This window comes from Notamacropus eugenii, chromosome X (assembly GCF_028372415.1).
Source record: "Notamacropus eugenii isolate mMacEug1 chromosome X, mMacEug1.pri_v2, whole genome shotgun sequence".
Classification (NCBI taxonomy): Eukaryota; Metazoa; Chordata; class Mammalia; order Diprotodontia; family Macropodidae; genus Notamacropus; species Notamacropus eugenii.
The window spans coordinates 8361615-8382970 of record NC_092879.1 but is presented as its reverse complement, the minus strand read 5'-3'; the positions used below and the strand labels follow the sequence as shown (position 1 = coordinate 8382970).

At 38.5% G+C, this 21356-nt stretch overlaps 2 pseudogenes; both read right to left on the bottom strand.

The window, feature by feature from the left end:
• Window positions 1-107: 107 nt before the first annotated feature.
• LOC140515867 (BRCA1-A complex subunit Abraxas 1-like) lies at window positions 108-16781 on the bottom strand (annotated as a pseudogene).
• Window positions 16782-20024: 3243 nt separating this feature from the next.
• LOC140515866 (peptidyl-prolyl cis-trans isomerase FKBP7-like) lies at window positions 20025-21267 on the bottom strand (annotated as a pseudogene).
• Window positions 21268-21356: the final 89 nt, after the last annotated feature.

Genomic DNA, 21356 nt, shown 5'->3' with positions numbered 1-21356 from the left:
GTGAAAGCAAATCAACCAGCTTTATATTGCTGCTTATAATAGGGGATGAAAAGTCTTGGGGGTCATGGTCACCAAAAGGCTACAGTTCTCCCAAGGCCACTCTTTGGTCATCCTCCAGGGTTTGTCACGAGACAAAACTCAAAAGGCAAAAATGTCTTTTCTCTCTGTTCCTGCTGCACTGGGCGATCTGTACCTGTACCAGCAAGGCAGGAGGCTAATTATATGATAAAAAGTGAGAAATGTCCTTTTCTACCCAGCTGCGAATCAGCTTTTTAATGCTTCACTGTGCTGAAAAGGGAAAAATCTTTTTCAGGGATTTCTTATAAATGCTCTTTAAGTTTTCATTTCTTTTTCCAACTCAGCACCTTGATATAACCTACTGACTGTAAATTGGGTCTTTGTATTATCTACAATCTTTCCCCTTGTCAAGTCCTCAAACAAATCAAAGCCTTGAGTTAAAGAATAAAGCATCATTAATTGAGAAAACAGGGTAACAAATCTTCCACCCTAGGGGATGTCCGGTGGATTTCCTCAACCAAAGAGACATAAGAAAAAGTTTTTATATCTTTAGTAGGAGAGGGGGAGGAGAGAGAATGAGGTGGTAAGGCCTGGTCATGAAACCCCAGTAACCCTTGCCAATCTGGGCAAGGAAAGCCACTTCATTCTGGCTGTTTTGCCCCTGATGTCATAAATCCTAATGGAAGGGGGCAAGTACACTAGAATTTGAGATCCAGCTTGAGCTTGCTTCCCCACAAGGCAACATCCCTGGATGGGGGACTTAATGTATAGGTCAGCTGAACCTAATCTCATTCCCTTAAACGTAGGAATATAAGGACATTACTTGCATTTTGACATTGTCATGATGACTAAGGTTTAGGCATTCCAAATTACAATTAGTGTTAACGGTTTTCTTTCATTCCATTAACAATTATATGAACAGTTTTGTAAACAAGGTAGCAAGAATATGACAATTTACAGGTAGGGGAATGTGACAAAGAGGAGGTAATAGAAAAAGCTTCAGATTTGGTGTCTCCTTCCCCATCAGAGCCTCCGTCAACACTAATTGATATACAAGGTTGGGAACAATGGGATTCTGAGTCAACATAAATTTCAACAGCATATTTGGGGTGCTTCGAGAATTTATTTGACAGGGTGACAGAAAGTTGTTAATACAATGACAGAAATTCTTCATACCAAAGGTAATATAGACTTCCCCTCCATTAAGAGATCCTTGTACTACCAGAATTCCAATGATGTTTTTACATTCCTATTCTTAAGATATTTACTCTTGATTAGGTTGAGCTGAATCACAACCTAGGTGCCCCCCACCCCAGGATTATGTCTTTTGAGGAGCCCAGCTCATGCTAGCTAACATGTACATGGGTAGCCAGATTCTAATTCTCACTTTCAGATTAAAGAATGAGAAGCCTTAAATGCATTTTAGAACAATTCCAACTCAGGATGTCTGTGTTATTCAAATTTATATTTAAGCATATGTGTGTTTAACCATAGTATGGGCTTAACTAAATAGATTGTACACATGGTAAGATAAGAGAGTTGACAAAGTGTCAATTGAAAATACAACTCAAGATATCTATATTTCCTTTACCATTAACATTACATAGCATAGTATAGGTCCATAAAATATTAAGATATGAAAAGTCCCAGTATTCAAGATAGTGTCTTGGGTTAAGGCACCTCAGCCTTAATGGCAATAAACAGAGAAAAATGCTCTTAATTCCATCTGGCCTTGTAAGTTGTTGATACAAGAAGGGGCATTCTCTGGGTTTACCCAGAGAACAATGAAGAACATGTCTTTTAGACCCCAAGGCAGCCTTTCTGATTATTTCAGGTTTTGGCCCTTACTGGGGTTCAAATGATCTTAAATGATCATCAATAGTTTTGATGATGTGACGAGAATGGAACTGATGGAGTCGGGAGATGACACCCCACACCAACAACACTAGTGACTTGAGCACCTCAGGATGTATTTTCCTGAATTCTTAACTTTCGTGGAAGTAGGTAAGTCTCTCTCTTTTCCCAGCTTCCATTCTGGACTCTTACTTGTTTGGTCAAAATCCTCAATTCTCTCTGAGCTAGCTCTGGGGACAGGGATCATATTGCTCTGCATTTTGTAGGTCTTCTCTGCAATCAGGGCCCTGCAATTCAGTCCTTCAAACCCCCAACACAATGTCTAAGCAATGGTGAGATCTCTGAATTTAACCTCATTGGGACCTGTCCCTTTAAATCTGCAACCTTACTAGTGCTCTGAGGAAAGTTTACAGGATCCAGTTCCTATCTGCCCCTCTTCACACTTTTCTCACCTAGGAGAGGTGTATAGGGCCACTCCATTGCAGCCCTGGTGGATACAGGGTCTGCATATTGTATCCTTGCAAATTCCCCACCCTGTCCCTTTCCTTGTAGTAATAATAGACTATTTGTGATGCGGGTTTCAAGGAAGCCCCTCTGGTTTTTCAGACTTCCCCTCTCCTTGTCATTTGTCAGTGTCTGTGTTGTAAAAAGGCTATGTCGTTTTCATGCTGTGAGCTAGATTCTGTTACCTTGAAAGATTTAAAATTCATCCAGTCAGAAAATTTTCTAAGGCCTATAGCTAAAGAAAACGTTGTAAAAGATTAATGTAGATTCTGGAGGTTTTGAGATTCATCATTAAGAGGTTTGAAAATTAATCATTTTAATGTTGCAGTAGAAAACTCCTGGGACTTTGGGGTAATTCCTGGAATTTATCTCCTGCTGAAATACCTCTCCACAATCCAGATCACTCAAGCATTCCCCACTCCTTCCCCCAGTCAAAAGTGTATCTCTTTGCGGGAATTGTTAACCACCCACGTTTTCTCTTTAACCCCTCTCATCACAGATCAGACTAATAAGAGAATGCTAGAGAATTATAAAGGAAAATTGAATCATCCTTCCCCAACTGGTGGAAAGGGTGGGGGAGAGAGCAGCCACAGTGGGAGACTGAGGGTGGAGCAGCACTGGCAGTGGTCCCAATGACCTTTTGCCTCTCGGCACCTTGCAGCAGCAAAGCCTGGGAATATCACTCAGGTGCAGTATATACTGGGAATGCTGCCCCAGCAGCTGCAAGCAGCCCCAGATCCAGCAGCATCTGTACATGTGAGGAGGAGGAAAGGGGGACTGGTCAAGCCCCAAGGGAAGCATTCATTAAGCCCTGCCACCAAGAATTACCACTATTGAGAAGGCCCTGGCACCAACTACCTCAGCCCCTAGGCAGTGCCCTGTGCCATAGTCCCCCAGCTCCCAGCTGCTGCTTGAGAAAATCCAGATGCCCCTGGCAGAGCACAGTGTAGCTCTACAAGTTGAGGGAGTCAGCCAGCTTCTGGTCCTTGTAAGCCCACCTTTCTCTGTTCCAGTTGCAGAATTGTATCAGTTCCATAACGGATGGTAAATTCTTTTATCTCTATTTACACCATTTTCTGATTTATAAAGGGAAAAATAATAATGGTTGTGGGATCAAAATGATAAAATGATTTTAAAGTGATTAACACAATGACTGGCATACCCTAGACATTACCTTATTATTCTCTAATTTAATGGAATTCTTCCCTACCCGATAACGTTAAGGTGATTTTAAAATGTCAAAAAAAATAAGCGAAATAATTTTTATATGTGATCATTTAGAAATGTAACTGATATCATCTAAATTTTATTGTTTGTGTTATATTGTTTTACTAAATTGTACTGTTTCTAAAATTCTCTTATATTGTAAAATTTGACAGACCAAACATTTCTGTTGTAAAATAGAAATGGCGTTAGACAAAGTAATTTTTCATCTAGATTTTGTTATATGTGAACTGAGCTTTTAAAAGTATGTGAAAAAACTAGAAAATTTGAAAGTGTTTAGTATATCATGAGGTGTATTTAATTATAAGCAGATAATAATAATATTTACTACAATAACAATTTTCATTTCACAATGTTGATTATTATGATAGTATATAAGGTGGTTTAAAGATGTAGCTTCAATGTATTAATAGTGAGATAAATTATTTTCTTTTCATGGTATTTGAAAGTGCATTTACCTAAATTAATAATAGGTTTGTTTCAAGTTTTAAATATTTACTATTAATGAGAGTTTTTTCTTTCTAAATTTCTTATATTGTGTCATTTGATAAACACTTGAATCCGATATGTTATTAGAAAGGCAAGGGTTCTTATAATCTAGACGTTAGATTCAGAATTGTAGTATCAAAACAACAGGAAGGAGCGAATGAATGAATAGATGAGGAAGTTATTAGGTCATTCTATCAGCCCTGCTGTCCATGTGTTGTAATATTCTAATGAACTGTAATTGAAAGACAATTATAAAATCTCAAGTATTGTCTACATTTAAAATGAGGTCAAGGAATTTAAAGGAATTTAAAATTCTTATCAGTCCTCTGCAAGAAGTTTCTGTGTTGTGGAATTCTTTTTGGGTAAACAGGAATCCTTGAACAAAATAGGGGTGTGACTTTTAAGCCTGCTTCAGCTAAGGATATGTGTGTGTGTGTGTGTGTGTGTGTGTGTGTGTGTGTGTGTGTGAGAGAGAGAGAGAGAGAGAGAGAGAGAGAGAGAGAGAGAGAGAGAGAGAGAGAGAGGGAGACAGAGAGACAGAGAGACAGAGACAGAGACAGAGAGACAGAGACAGAGACAGAGACAGAGACAGAGACAGAGAGAGATCTGGTGAAATTTGTTACTGCAACAAGGCTAATTAAATTGGGTATGTTCTTCCTGGGTTTTAAAAACTGAATCTCCCCCCCCCCCCCCCATTACAAACACTTTTTTGACTAAAGGAAGGTGGCAGCTAGAAATTTTGTGGTGACGAGGAATTTAGTTTGCTGTAGTACTTTGGGGATTTATTTATGTTACTTGAGGACGATAAGACAGATAAACACACAGGAGGGCTGCTAAAACAGATTCACTCTTGATGTGGTCAGACAGGAAAGACAAGAAGACACCTTCTAGTCTAGTCTTCTCAATGGGAGTTTGCTGATAATGAGAACACCAAAACTCCTACAGCGGTCCCTAATCTCCCTTTTTGCAGGGGCCAATAAGAAGCCGAGGGAGGGGGCGACTATCCCTACCTCTTGATAGGGTCAATCAAGATAGGCACAGCTTGTGCATTCCCCTATATCCTCTCAAACTTCAATAGGGGCCAGTTGAGGCAAAAACAGATTCCCCCCCCAAGCCTTGATGGGGTTGATCAAGAACAAACAGCATTCCAGTTCGTGCACTGAACCCTAAGGTTTCCCCATTCACTCATCATTGCCCACCTGCTTTATACGTAAACAGACAGAGAAGTCATCTTGTCAGCAATAGCCTCACAAGTTTACATTATCTCACCATTATATCTCACTGCACAGTCGTAGTGGATATTTACAATTCAAGCACAAATGTTTATATCATTTATCATTACATAATGCTGTGCAAGTGTGGTGGAGATGTCTACATTTCACAGTCTGGCAAATAGACATTGTTACTTCCGTGAGTCCTGAGAAACCAAACTCTAACAAAGAATAACAAGAATCTACCTTACACATGAAAATCTACCTTATTACAAGGTCACTTTACAAAAACTAGATTTTGACAAATTAGAATTTTAACGATCTTTCATTGTTTTTAAGTGGAAAAGAGAGAGATGTATCATTTTAGAAGTTTCCAACTAATTTACTTCAAAATTATAGTGATTATTACTTTTAACGTCCAAAGGAAATAATGTTTAAATATATAATTTATTTTTCAGTTTTCAACATTCACTTCCAGAAGAATTTTAATTCAAAAATTTCTCCTCATCTCTCCCACCCCCCCAGCCCAAAGCACTGTGTACCCCATGCACACTTTCCACCAGTCGCTCCCCCTTTCTATCACCTGCCCCCTTCTTCCATTTCCTTCCCCTCTATTTTCCTGTGGAGCAAAATAGATTTCTATACTACATTGTCTGTACATCTTATTTCCCAGTTGCATGCAAATGCAATTTTTAACATTCATTTTTATAGCTTTGAGTTCCTTTATCTCTTCCTTCCTCTCCCCCCGTCATTGACAAAGCAAGCAATTTGATATGTCATGCATGTGTTGCTATGCAAATCACTTCCATAACTGTTTTGTTGCAAAAGGCTAACTACATTTCTTTCCGTCCTGTCCTAAGCCCTATTTATTCCATTTTCTCCCTTGACTTGTCCCTCCACAATAGTGTTTGAGTCTCTTCCTTCTGCTATCCCCTTCCCTCCTCCTTTCCTACAGGGTAAAATAGATTTATGTACCCAATTGAGTGTGTGTTATTCCCTACTTAAGCCAAATCACATGAATGTTGGATTCACTTATTCTCTTTTATCTCCCTCTTCTGCACCTCCATTGTAAAACTCTTTCTTGCCTCTCTCATGTGAGATGATTTGCTGCATTCTACGTCTCCCTTTCTCTTACTCCTACTACATTCCACTGAATAGGAAATTTTAATTTTTAGTATTCTCCCTTCCTATTCAGCTCACTCTGTGCCCTCTGTCTATATGTGTGTGTGTGTGTGTGTGTGTGTGTGAATATCTATATCTATACCTATCTATCTACCTATATATACACACACAGATACACATACACACCCATGGACATATACTTACCTACACATATTCATACACATATGCAAAAGATCCCCCCCCCCCCCAATAGTGCCTTGCATCCAGAAACTTGATTTCTAGTGGGGAAAATGAAGTATTTACATAGGCTTAAAAGGTAGGCACAAGAACTTCTTGATCGAGCATTAGCTTAGAAATCTGATAGACGATTTGGCAGCAGAAAATGAATGTCCTGAAAACTTGGGCAGTTGAATTCTGAAATTTAACTTTTTAGTGTGGCATGTATTTCTTAGACCACAAAGATAGCTTTGGGTTTTAAGATTTTTTACAGAAATATTTCAAGTACAAAGTGAATTAACAGTTTCAAAAAAAAAAAAAAACAACCAAAAAAACAACCTTGAAAACAATTAGTTATTTTTGCCATACACTTAGAATACCATAATAAAAACATTGCCACATCCCTAATGATGCAATTTCTAATTTTCCAAAATTATTTCTATGAAGCAATACTTTAAGAAGATTATTAGAACTTATCCAATTAATAACACAGTAATCTTTTCTCCCTGTTTGCTTTTGGTAAGTCAGGACAGTAAGAAAAAATATATGAAAGGTTCAGAAAGTTCAATGACATCCTTCACTTTCTCAGCATCTTCATCTGATCCTATACTGCTTGCCAGTAATTTCCCCCTTGCTCTGTTTTCATCATCACTCTTAAGGAACTGATTCTGAAGTTGTAACACGCCTGCTTTCTTGAATGGTCTTTGGTTCTTGAAGTCAAGAGGTTTATGCTTAACTTCGCATCTTGTTACATTATCTGGAGAATTTGGGCTTTCTAAGCATCAGAATTAATTCACTTTCTGCACTGAGTGTTACAGCACTTACTAGCAATCTGCTTGCATTTCAAACAAACAATGCATGAAAGAAAATGTTCTTGATTTGGGAACAATATACTTAAAGTCTGACAGAATAAAACATTATCTTCTGCTTCTGGGTCACCATTTCTTCCAGATAAATCACATAACACAATTTATTATGATTCACACTACAGAAAAGTTCAGATTGACATGGAGGGAGAGGGTACAGGGCGTTTCATGGCTTATTTGATCTAAGAGTCCAATTGCAAAATTTTACCCACAATAATACTTTCCCTTAGAATATTGGACAAGCTTGATTTACATCTCCCAAAGCTGACTTTTGAACCTGAATTGAAGGAAGAGTCTTCACTTATCAAAACGTCTTTTGTGTGCCACCGACCAAAGACTGCTGACTACATTCAATCTTGTTAAGCTGAGGTTATTTAAATGTTTGACAAGGCTTGCCGCATACAGTTTTAAATATTGATTAGTACAGGCATCCAAGCCATCCCTTACTGAGCTTCTGTTATTTTGGCAAAATAGGGAGTGCAGGGTCTGCTTGTGAAGTAACAGCTTTGTCAGTCTGAAAGTCTTAGGTAAAGCCACACAGGAAAAAAAAATATGGTAATTAACTTTTCTTTTTACCTGATACTACAGTCTTCGATCTCTTTCTAGTTGCAAGTTCATCTTTTAGTCTCTTTATACTCTTTACTGCTTTTTCTATTAATTGCTCACTATCTAACACTTGAGTGTATATTTTATATGAAAGACCATGACTTTAACTATACAGACAACATTCCAATTGGTAATACATTTAGTAATCTATACAAAGAGGAATTCTACCGTATAGAATAGAGCAGCAATCGCAAATGTTAATCACTTCCTAACCATGTCACACGCTAACTATTACATTTCTGAAAGGGCACTTTTCTTCTTTACTAAACAGCAATGTGGCTCATTGGGTGGGGGGGGGGGAGGGACAATAGAGAAGCTTAATGGGACCAAAAAGTAATTCAAGTTTATAGGTTCACAAACTTATAGACTGAGCAATTTAACTTCCTGAAAAAAAAAAGCCTTCAATCTCTGTGTAGAACAATAAATTGTTAAAAGATATTTTCGTGGGTAGAGTGTTTTTTTTTATAGATGATTCCACTAGGCAAAATCTATATATCTGTCTAGAAGACATCATAAATATGTACAGGTAGCATGATTTCTAAATCTAGAAACAATTTTTAATTTCAGATTTAATTATCTTTCATTCTTCCTGCACAGTGACACAAATTTCACTTATTTTCTGAGCAATGATGGGATGATGTCTTAGAGGAATGGTGGTGGGATGAGTTAAATGAGAGTAAGGAGGATAGGGTCAAGTGTAATTCTTAAAGAGGAAGACCACCTCACTATTTCAGAAGGAAGGGAAAGAAATGATGAAGACCAGGAAGCTCATACTGAATGGGCTTTATCTTGTCAATATCATAGGTAGTGGAGCCTTTGCAGGAAAAAGGCAGAGCTGAGATAGTGAAAGGAAAAGCTGTATACAGCCACATGGGGAAGTGTGGAACTCCCAGAGCACAATTATGACCACTTCACTTCCCTGATCAAGAAGCTCCAGCACTATTATCTAACATGGTACCAATATTATTCAATATGATACTAGAAATATTAGCTGTAGCAATAAGAGAAGAAAAAGAAATTTAAAGAATTAGAATAGGCAAAGAAGAAATTAAGCTATCATTTCTTGCAGATGATATGATGATATACACAGTGAATCCAAGATTATCAAGTAAAAATGTACTTGAAATAATAAAGAATCTTGACAAATTTGCAGGTTAAAAAATAAACCATCTCCATTTCTCTACATTACTAAGAAACCTCAACAGCAAGAAATAGAAAGAGAAATCCTATTTAAAGCTAAAGTAGACAGTACAAAATATCTGGGCGTCTACCTGCAGAAACAAACCCAGGGGGAACGGGGATGGTGGAGTAGAAAGACACATATACTCTAGTGCTTCCCCCACAATCCACAAAATACCTGTAAAAATGACTCCCAACAAATTCCTGAGCAGCGGAAGCCATAGAACAACACAGCGAAAAAGGTTTCCAGCCAAAGGTAACCTGAAAGGCTGACATGAAAGGTCTATATCATGGGACGGTTAGTGGAGGGTAGCAGAGCCCTGGGCTCTGTAGCAGGCGGCATTGGGAGGAACAAGACCCAAACAGACCTCTGGGGCAAAATTCCCAGCAGGGAGGGTCCCAGATACCTCAAACCTCAAGCAACAAAGGTCCAAATGTCAGTGTTGGAGGGCTTTCCCAGCTGAGAGAGAGGGAACGGGGTTCCTCCAGCAATAGCCCCAGGTCAGGACAGAGGCCCTGGCAGCAGACTGCAGGCAGGTGCCGTGGCCAAGAAGGAAAGTAGGTCCATTGTCCAGACAGCTCAGCTTAATGCTTCTGGCTGTAGGGAGTAACTGATCCAAACCTCAGCCCTGAGTGACAGGCCTGCCCCCACCCAAACCCCCGGGGAAATCGAGCAGCTGAGTATAATCTCAGCCTTGAACACAGCACTGGGGAAAGGAGGGACAATGGGACCATCCTCTTGACAAAGGATTCAGAAGTCAAGTAACTGGCTGGGAAAATGACCAAATAAGGGGAAAAAAATAAGACCATAGAAGTGTAGTTTCTTGGTGATCAGGTGTCTCCTCCCATCGTTTCTGATGAGGAATAACAAGGCACACTATCACAGGAAGTCAAGGCCCTTGCCTCCAGTGCCTTGGAAAGGAACTTAATCTGGGTTTAGGCCAAGGAAGAGATTGAAAAGGTAGTTAGTAGCTTCTAAAGGAGAATCAAAAAATGCTGAGAAAAATAACACCTTTAAAAAGAGTCTAACTCAATTGGAAAAAGAGGTCCAAAAAGCCAATGAGGAGAAGGAGGCTTTAGAAAGCAGAATTAGCCAAATGAAGGAGAAGATTCAAAAGCTCACTGATCAAAATAGTTCTTTGAAAGAGAGAACTCAGTTCAGGGAAATGAATGACTATGAGATAAGCCAAGCAGTTAGAAAAAAAATGCAAAATTTGAGAAAAATAGAAGATAATGTGAAACATTCCATTGGTAAAACAACTGACCTGGAAAATAGATCCAGGAGACACAATTTAAAAATTATGGGACTACCTGAAAGCCATGATTAAAAAAAGAGCCTAGACATTATCTTCTATGAAATTATCATGGAAAACTTTCTTGATATTCTAGAACCAGTGGGCAAAATAAATATTGAAAGAATCCACTGATCAAATCCTGAAAGACACCCAAAGAGAGAAACTCCTAGGAATATTGTAGCCAAATTTCAGAGTTCCCAGATCAAGGAGAAAATACTGCAAGCAGCTGGAAAGAAATAATTCAAGTATTGTGGAAATACAATCAGGATAACAGAGGATCTGGCAACTTCAACATTAAGGGATGGAAGTGTTTGGAATAGGATATTCCCAAAGTCAAAGGAACTAGGAATGAAACTAAGAATCACCTACCCAGCAAAACTGAGTACAATACTTCAAGGGAATAAATGGTCATTCAATGATATAGAGGACTTTCAAGCATTCATGATGAAAAGACCACAATTGAAGAGAAAAGTGGACTTTCAAACACAAGAATCAAGAGAAGCGTGAAAAGGTAAACAAGAAATAGAAATCATAAAAGACTTTGTAAAGCTGAACTGTTTATATTCCCACATGGAAAGAAAATATTGATAACTCTTGAGACTTTTCTAAGTATTTGTTAGGTGGAGGGATTGTACATGCACACACACACACACAGAGTACAGGCTGTGTTCAATAAGAGCAGATGATATCTCCAATAAAAATAAAATTAAATAAAAATTAAGGGGTGAGGGAGAAAAATCCTGGGAGGGGAAAGGGAGAAGTGGAATGGGGCAAACTATAACTTATAAGAGAGATAAGAAAAATTTTGTTCAATGGAGTAGAAAAGGGTGAAGGGGAGAGTGGAAAAGTGAATCCACTCTCTCCACATATGGCTTAAGGAAGGAATAAGATACTCACTAAATTTGGTATGAAAATCTATCTTACACTACAGGAAAGTAGTGGAGTTTGCGACAAGTGGTGTGAGGGGAATGATAAAAGGGAGGGCAAATGGGAGAAGAAAGTAACTAGAAATAAGAACTTTTGAGAAGGGGCAAGGTCAAATGAGGAAACAAAAAAATAAGGGGGGATAGAGTAGTATAGAGGGCGATATAGTTAGTATTACACAACATGATTACTATGGAAGTCTTTTGCAAAGTGACACATATTTAGTGTGTATTGAATTGCTTGCCTTCTCAGTGGCGATGGGTAGGGAGGGAGAGAGGGAGAGAAGTTGAAATTCAAAGTATTAGGAACGAATGCTGAGAATTATTATTGCATGTAGCAGGGAAATAAGAAATATAGGCAATGGGGTATAGAAGTTTATGTTGCCGTACAAGACAAAAGAGAAGATGGTGATAAAGGAAGGGTGGGGTGTGATAGAAGGGAAGGAGTAATCAGAAACAAGGTATTTGGGGGCGAGGGGACGGGAGAGATGGGGAGAAAAATTGGACACGCTACAAAGTGATGCAAAACAAATTAGTATTAAAACAAGTGACTGAATTAATTACTGATACTAAATCAGAGACATCTTTAGTTTGGGGAAAACAATTTTCGTCTATATTTCCTAGAGGCAGGTAACTTGGGGTAAAATTTGGCATTGATGGAAAAGCTAAGGTTTTAATGGTAAATTTGATTTTATGATTGTTATTTAATCAGGAAATAGAACATGTACAGAAAGGCATGTAAGCCACTTAAGATTTGCCTTAAAAGATGTTCCTTAGCCAATGTGAAATTATAGTCATATCTGAAACCTAGTTATTGGAACTTGCTATTTTAAAATGCTGTGGGACGATTAACTGACTGTTCCCCTGAGTCTAACTCTAGGTATAGAAAGCAAGAAAGGCTGTCTGAGCCTCCAATTCATGATGCTAGTAAGCCTGTGAGTTGCCGATATGAACTGAAAAAGGTGATCTCATGGGAAGGGTGGGAGAGGGGCTCTTCAACCTGGGCTGAGGTAGGATTCTCCTGACTCAATTTCCCTCTCTGACACCTGGCAGACTTTAAGCCCGACTGAATGCCAGTTGACAATCTACTCCTGCCTGGAATTGACATGAAGTTGGGGAGATATTGTTTCCCTTCAATGTCCCTACTCTTAGTGGTAATTTCCTATAGTCAAAAGTTTAGTAAGATTAATACCACTTCTACTACATTATAGACTGTTTGTAGGGGAACATCCGAGGCTAAGTCTAAAATTAAGCTATTAGGCTTAGGACTTTAGACCAACAACCGTAAGTTAGGGTCCTTTAATTCTTAGTACTAGTGTGGAGACAATTAGCTCAAGGTCTTATGAAGTTAGCATATATAATTATTATGTATGTCTCAGGTGGTTAATGTAAAAAAAAATCATTTGTGATCTATATTGTTCATGCTTTAAAGGAAGTATCACCTGACCAAAAGTTGAAATTGTTTTATGTGATAATAACTGTGTTAAAAATGAAAGATAAAAAAATTAAACTCAGGGACTATATGAACACAATTACAAATCACTTTTCTCACAAATAAAGTCAGTTCTAAGTAAGTGGAAAAATATCAGTTGCTCGTGGGTAGGCCGAGAAAATATAATAAAAATGATAATCCAGCCTAAATTAATTTACTTAGTCAATGCCATACCAATCAAACTATCAGATAATTACTTCTAGAGCTCGAAAATATAATACCAAATTCATCTGGAAGGAAAAACATTCCAGAATATCAAGGGAATCAATGAAAACAAATGCTAACGAAGGTGGCCAAGTGCTACTAGATCTCAAATTGAATTTTGAGCAGTAATTATCAGAAATACTTGGTACTGACTAAGAAACAGATGGGGAGACCAGTGGAATAGACTGGGTACTCAAGACACTGTAGTCAGTGAATGTAGCAATCTACTGTTTGATAAATTCAAGGACTCCAGTTTCTGGGATAAGAACTCACTTTTTGAGAAAAATTGCTGGGAAAATTGGGTAATAGTTTGGTGGAAATTGGGTATATCCCAATGCCTGACACTGTACACAAGAATTAATTTCAAATGGGTACATGATCAAGACATAAAGATTGATACTGTAAAGAAATTAGAGGAGCAAGGAATAGTGTATTTCTCAGATTTATCGAGAATGAAGATATTTTTGACTAGAGAAGAGATAGAAAACATTGTGAAGTGGAAAATGCATAATTTTGATTATATAAAATTGAAAAGTTTTTGCACAAACAAATCCAATGCAACCAAGATAAGTAGGGAATCAGAAAACTGGGAAAGAATTTTTGCAATGAGTATCTGTGATAAAGGCCTCATTTCAGAAATATATAAAGAACTTAGTCAAATGTACAAGCATACAAGCCATTCTCCAATTGATAATTAGTCAAATTTAAAAAAAAGATAATTAGTCAAATGATATGAACAGGTAATTTTCAGAGGAAGAAAGTAAATATATCTGTAGCCATATGCAAAAGTGGTCCAAATCACTACTAGTTAGAGAGATGCAAATCAAAACAACTATGAGGGACCACACATCAGAGTGACTAACATGACAAAACAGGAAGATGATAAATGTTAGATTAGAGGTGGGAGAATTGCAAGACATTGTTGGAGCTATGAGCTGATCCAATCATTCTGGAGAGCAATTAGGAACGATGCCCAAAGGACTAGAAAAATGTGCATGAGTTTTGACCCAGAAATGTGGCTTCTGAGACTGCATCTCAAAGAGATCATAAAAATGGGAAAAGATCCTACGTATACAAAAATATTTTTTTTATTTAAATTTATTTATTTAAGTTTTCAACATTAATTTCCACAAAATTTTGGGTTCCAATTTTCTCCCCATTTCTCTCCTCCGCCCACCCCAAAACGCTGAGCATTCTAATTTCCCCTATCACCAATCTGCCCTCCCTTCTAACATCCCTCCCTTCCCTTATCTCCATCTTCTCTTTTGTCCTGTAGGGCAAGATAACTTTCCATACCCCATTACCTGTATTTCTTATTTCCTAGTTGCAAGAATATTCAACAGTTTTTCCTAAAACTTTGAGTGCTAACTTCTCTTTCTTCCTCCCTCCCCACCCATCCCCATTGGGAAGGCAAGCAATTCCATAGAGGCCATATTTGTGTAGTTTTGAAATGACTTCATAATAGTCGTGTTGTGTAGAACTACCTATATTTCCCTCCATCCTATCCTGCCCTCATTCTCTCTTTTGACCCCTTCCCTTCTCAAGAGGGTTGACTTCAAATTACTCCCTCCTCCCACTGCCCCCCTTCCCTCATCTCCCCCACCCTGCTTATCCCCTTCTCCCCCACTTTCCTGTATTGTAAGATAGGTTTTCATACCAAAATGAGTGTGCATTTTATTGCTTCCTTTAGTCGAACATGATGAGAGGAAGCTTCATGCTTTTTCTCTCACCTCTCCTCTTTTTCTCTCCGCTAAAAAGTCTATTACTTGCCTCTTTTACGAGAGATAATTTTCCCGATTCCATTTCTCCCTTTCTCCTCCCAATATATTTCTCTCTCACCGCTTAATTTCATTTTTTTAAGATACGATCCTACCCTATTAAATTCACCCTGTGCTCACTCTGTGTGTGTGTGTGTGTGTGTGTGTGTGTGTAATCCCACCAACTACCCAGATACTGAGAAAAGTTTCAAGAGTTACAAATATTGTCTTTCCATGTAGGAATGTAAATAGTTCAGCTTTAGTAAGTCCCTTATGATTTCTCTTTGCTGTTTACCTTTTCATGCTTCCTTGATTCTTGTGTTTGAAGGTCAATTTATTTTTTTCAGCTCTGGTCTTTTCATCAAGAATGCTTGAAAGTCCTCTATTTCATTGAAGGACCATTTTCTCCCCTGAAGTATTATACTCAGTTTTGCTGGGTACGTGATTCTTGGTTTTAGTCCTAGTTCCTTTGACTCCTGAAATATCATATTCCATGCCCTTCGATCCCTTAATGAAGAAGGTGCTAGATCTTGTGTTATCCTAACTGTATTTCTACAGTACTTGAATTGTTTGTTTCTAGCTGCTTGCAATATTTTCTCCTTGACCTGGGAACTCTGGTATTTGGGCACGTTGTTCCTAAGAGTTTCTCTTTCAGGAGGCAATAAGTGGATTCTTTCAATATTTATTTTGCCCCCTGGTTCTAGAACATCAGGGCAGTTTTCCTTGACAATTTCATGAAAGATGATGTCTAGGCTCTTTTTTTTTTTTTTTTGATCATGACTATCAGATAGTCCCACAATTTTTAAATTGTCCTTCCTTGATCTATTTTCCAGGTCAGTTTTTTTTTCAATGAGATATTTCACATTATCTTCCATGTTTTCATTCTTTTGGTTTTGTTTTTGATTTCTTGGTTTCTCATAAAGTCATTAGCCTCCATCTGTTCCATTCTAATTTTGAAAGACCTATTTTCTTCAGTGAGCTTTTGAACCTCCTTTTCCATTTGGCTAATTCTGCTTTTTAAAGCATTCTTCTCTTCATTGGCTTTTTGAACCTCTTTTGCCAGTTGAGTTATCCTATTTTTAAAGGTCTTATTTTCATCAGCATTTTTTTTGGGTTTCCTTTAGCAAGGTGTTTACCCGCTTTTCATGCTTTTCTTGAATCTCTCTCATTTCCCTTCACAGTTTTTCCTCCACGTCTCTTACTTGATTTTAAAAATTCTTTTCGTGCACTTCCATGACCTGAGAGCATTGAATATTTATTTTGTATGTTTGGGATAAGCCTTGACGTTTATGTCTTTCCCTGATGGTAAGCATGTTCTTCCTCATCCAAAAGGATGGGAGGAGATATCTGTTCACCAAGAAAGTAACTTTCTATGGTCTTATTTTTTTCCCCTTGTTTGGACATTTTCCCAACCAGTTCCTTGACTTTTGGGTCCTTTGTCAAGAGTGGGGCATACTCTGGGAATCTGTGAGATCTCAGTTCCTCCAAGGTGGCACAATCAAGAGTGTACACTGGTCTGGGAGCAGGGAGAGATTTTTGTGCCCAGAATCTTAGCAGAGTTTCCTGTCCACAGCCACCTGGCCTGCAGTTCCACCAAGCCAGCACTGGGGGACTGGGATTTAGTGAAGCTGTGGGGACAGGGCCGCCATTCATTGAGAGACAAAGACCAGCTCCCTCAGGGCCTCTACACAGGGTAGAGTTAATAATAAGCTCCTCTGTGCCCCCAGGGATTTGAAGATACAACAGCGGATGAGGGTTGCTGTAGGATCTGATGTAGGAACTGCTGCTGCCTGCCCGATGTGGCCTCTGTGGCCTCCGCATGAGGCAGGAGCTATGGGAAAGCTCTTCTCCCTTCCCAGCCCTCTGAAAAAACCCCCATCACTGACCTTTGTTGCCTGTGGGTTGAGGGGTCTTTGAACCCGCTGCTGCTGCTACTGGGGATTCCAAGACTGGAGATTCCGCCCCTGTTTGTGAGCCTCACTGCACTGTGTGGCCAAGGCTGGGCTCCGCTCCGAGTATGGTGCAATAGACGTTTCCCGCAGGCCTTTCAGGTCACCCTGGGCTGGAAATCTCCTCCACTCTGTTGTTCTCCATTTCTGCTGCTCCAAAATTTGTTGAGAGTCCCTCTCTACAGGTATTTTATGGGCTGTGTGAGGAGAGCCTGCATTTGTGTGTCTTTCTACTCCAACATCTTGGCTCCGCCCCTCCAAAAATGTTTACAGCAGCTCTCTTTATGGTGGCCAAAAACTGAAAATCAAGGGGATTCCCATCAATTGGGGAATGCTTGAAAAAGTTCAGATATTTGAATGTGATGGAATACTATTTTGTTATAAGACATGATGATGAGGAAGACTTCAGGGAGGCCTGGAAAGAGTTATATGAACAGATGATGAGTGAAACTAGTAGAACCAGAAGAACTTTGTACACAGTCACAACCACAGTTTGTGAGGAATTTTTCTGGTAGACGTAGCACTTCACTGCAATGCAAAAATATTCCTAATGGACTCTTGTGGAAAAATGCCCTCCACATCCAGAGAAAGAACTATGAAATTTGATCTCAGAATGAAGCAGAATCTTTTCCTTTGCATTATGTTTTGTTTTGTTTTATGATTTGTCCCACTCACTTTAATTACTCCTTGCAATATGACTAAGGTGAAAATGTATTTTATAGGAATTTGTGTGTTGAACCTATATACAATTTTATGCTATCTCATAGAGGGAGTGGGATGGGAGGGAGGAAGGAGGGGAAAAATCTAAGATATACAGCAGTGATTGTAGAACACTGAAAAACAAATAAAATGATTTAAGAAAAAATACATTTATTAAAAGACGCTCTAGTGCCTGGCTCCTATTGCTTCAAGCATAAATATGGACTGTCTATTTGGCACTGAAATTAGGTGAAGCTAGGTTACAAAACAGGCCTGTGGAGCAGAAGCCTGGTGCACCCACTAAAGGCCAGCTGTGAGAGGGTACAGAGGGAAAAATGTGTTGAAGGGAGTAATGTGATACTGTTGGCAACAATGCTACTCTTGATAGGAGAGAAAACGGGGTTAATGTGTCCCATCTCATCTCATCTCTTTTGGGTCACGTGATGTCTCCCAACAGGGCCTGCCCCAGGCCCCAGTTTGGATATACCATGAAGTTCTTGACTTTTTTCAAGTACCTTGTATATATAATTCATATTTCCCACATCTGTAAATATCTTCCCCACAAAAAGAATGTAATCTCCTTGAGAACAAGAATTACTTCCCTGTATCCCTAACATAGAGCTTGACACAAAGGAGGCAGTTATTTATGCTTAATGATCTAATGAAGTGATAGACAATTACAAAAGTATAATATGAATCACTAAGGACTTGATTGCAGTGAGACAGCATAAATCTGTAGACCTACTATATCCATTTCTTTTCTATTAGTTGAAGTTTAGATCCTGTTTTAGATGTAATGACACAAAAAAAATCCTGTTTCAGTATATTTGAACTTCATGGCCAGGAGCTGGTGTCATAGTGGATAGAGTACTGGTCCTGAAATCAGGAACACTCATTGTCCTGAGTTTCAAACTGACCTCAGACACTTACTAGCTGTTTTACCCTGGGCAAGTCACCTATCCCTGTTTGCCTCAGTTTCCTCATCTGTAAAATCATCTACTGAAGGAAATGGCGAACTACTCCAGTATCCTGGCCCAGAAGACCCCAAATGGGGTCACAAAGAGTTGGACACACGTGACAAAACCACTGAACAACAAGAAGATATTTGAAATAGTTAAGTGAAGAGTTAGTGGTTAAGGAAACATCTTACCTATGTGTGTGAATTGTTCCACCAAAGGCAGTGAACCTACAGGAACCTGACACAGTATTATATCCCTGTTTCCATAACATACCCAAGCTGGTCATCACTAAAGGCATTTTAAGGAAAAGTCTAAAAAACATTTTTTGATATAAATTTAAAGCAAGATTAAAAAGTATCAGTTGCATTCTATTTATTTTCCATTCATTGTAGACAAACCATCTTTGATTACTGGTCCAAAATATTTGTTCATCTAAAACTTATCCAATTTATAAGAAATTACTTTTATTTACAATATTGTCACTTATTTTAATTACTAAAAAAAATATCATTTTTGGATTTTACAATGGTTAGTTCACTTAAGTTCACTTAATAGCTACAGTTAGGCTAATATTTTGGCTTAAGCTATTATCCATTAGTTCCAAAAAACTACCAAAGCAATACATTTTTGACAAGTCTTGATGCTGCATGGAAAAGGCATCTGTATAACATGAGGTAATATTATCCTTTTATAATTTTCTTTCTACTGGTACCAGGGATCACTCTGACCCTTTTGTTCAGGAATATTCAAATATGAAAGGGGAAGACCCATCTCACATATACCCATGCATAAACAGTTGTTATACCAACTTAAAAACTCATATAAAATATTAAAAAAACTATTGAAAATCACATCCTGAAGTTTACTAGCTGAGAGAAACACGTTCCAACAATTATCCTTCTTGACGTCTTTGTAATACATGATACAGTCTATGAGTGGAGCAGCTTTCTGTGGTTATGCTTGATGTTAGTAGCAGAAAAACAAGTCCCTGATTTGAGAGATGATGTAATTTTGCGTGAATAATCCACTCTGGAAATGTCATCATTTGATGTCAGTTGTGTCTGAATATGTATCCTCCAATCTCCTTTCTAGGAAATCAAACTTAAATGTCTCTACTATTTAAAACTATGCTACCACAATGAGAGAAAAATAAATAACAAAATAATCAAAGACAACAATCAACATTTCAAAAACCTGTTGAGAAGGTTAAGGATGAAAATAGAAATTTGGTACATTCCACATGTGTAAATATTAGTTTGGACTCATAATATGTTTTTTTAATTTTCCACTACATTTTGGATCACATTATAATTTATTATTAAAAATTTACGTAAAGTTCAGTAATTAGTTTTTCAAGGTTATCAAAATGTGGCCTTATAGAAAAAAGTAAGCAAAATTTGGATCACAATATTTTTGTGAATACTCCAAAGATAGCCCTGTGAATTTAGAAAGATATGCTACAGCTCTACATGTTGATATATATTATATTCCTTGGAAGAACTGATGCTATCTCCATTTTTCTTAAAAATATCTTCTAACACAGAATCATGATATGACTGGTCACGTGATTTATGCTCTTTCTCAAATTCCTTTTTGAAGAAATCATTGATATCCGTTTTGGAAAGTTACTTGTCATTGTCCACATCCATCTGTTTAAATGTTTCAATGTTTCAGGGTCCTTTGGTCACAGCATAGAGTTCAATCTTGAAAATCAATGTGGAATCAAGCCTGATCCTGACCTATAAGCAAAGAGCTAGATAGTCAATGATGATTTCTGGAAAACTGATTTTCATGTTTCTGATTTGTCCAGCTATACCCCCCTGGTCCCACGAAGAAAACTTCCACAGCTTTCATTTTCATAGACCAGTGAAGCAGGTATTGTCACTGTTCTTTTTTCTCCAGAACATGTACACATCATAGCAATATCTAGGCCTTTGATTACTTGGCCAACACCAGGAACAAACCATTTTGGATGACCTTTAATTTGTGTTTGGCTGCAGGACAATTGGATGCTGTTTTCCAAGTAACCATCATAATAGGCATTGAGAAGGTCACCCTTCCTGCTTTTGGGAGAACAGTATTGTGGAAGATGCAAACCTTCTGTTTTCACTTCATCCATAATTTCCTCTACGTTTTGTCCCTTAAAGTATTATGTGCATACTAGATTGTCGTTGGGTAGCAGGAGCCAGAAATGATGGGCAGGAGAGCCTGCACCCTAGGGTTTAGAGTCGGACCAGCAGTGTCAGCATGACAATCCACCTTGGAGTTTTGATTTTCCTATGAAGGGGAGAAAGTAGTGGAGAGGAGGAGGGAGAAGGGAAGGGGAGAGGAAGAGGAAAAAGGAATGGGGAGAAAGGAATGGGGAAGAGAAAAGGGAGGGGGAAGAGAGGGCAAAGGAGTGAATGGAGAGGGGGAAGCAGGAGAGGGAGAAAGAGGAGGAGTTGGGGAGGAAGGTGGGTGGAACAAAAGAAGGGAAAGGGAGAGAGTGAATGGTAAAGGGGGATGGGTAGGAGGAAAGGGAAGAGGAGTCGGGATGGGAAAAAGGAGAAGAGGAATAGAGGGAAGAGAAGGACACGGGGGAGGAGGAGAGGGAGGAGAAAGGAGAGAGGGAAAGAGAGAGGGAGAAGAGGAATAAGGAGGAGGGAGAAAGGAGGGCTATGAGGAGAGAAGTCAGCTTGTACTTACAACATTCTCATGCATTCTTCAGACTTCACCAAAAAATTTCAAGAGAGAAAAAGAAGTCCTACTAAAAAAACTTGGCAATTTTTTTTCCTGAAACTGATGTGGTT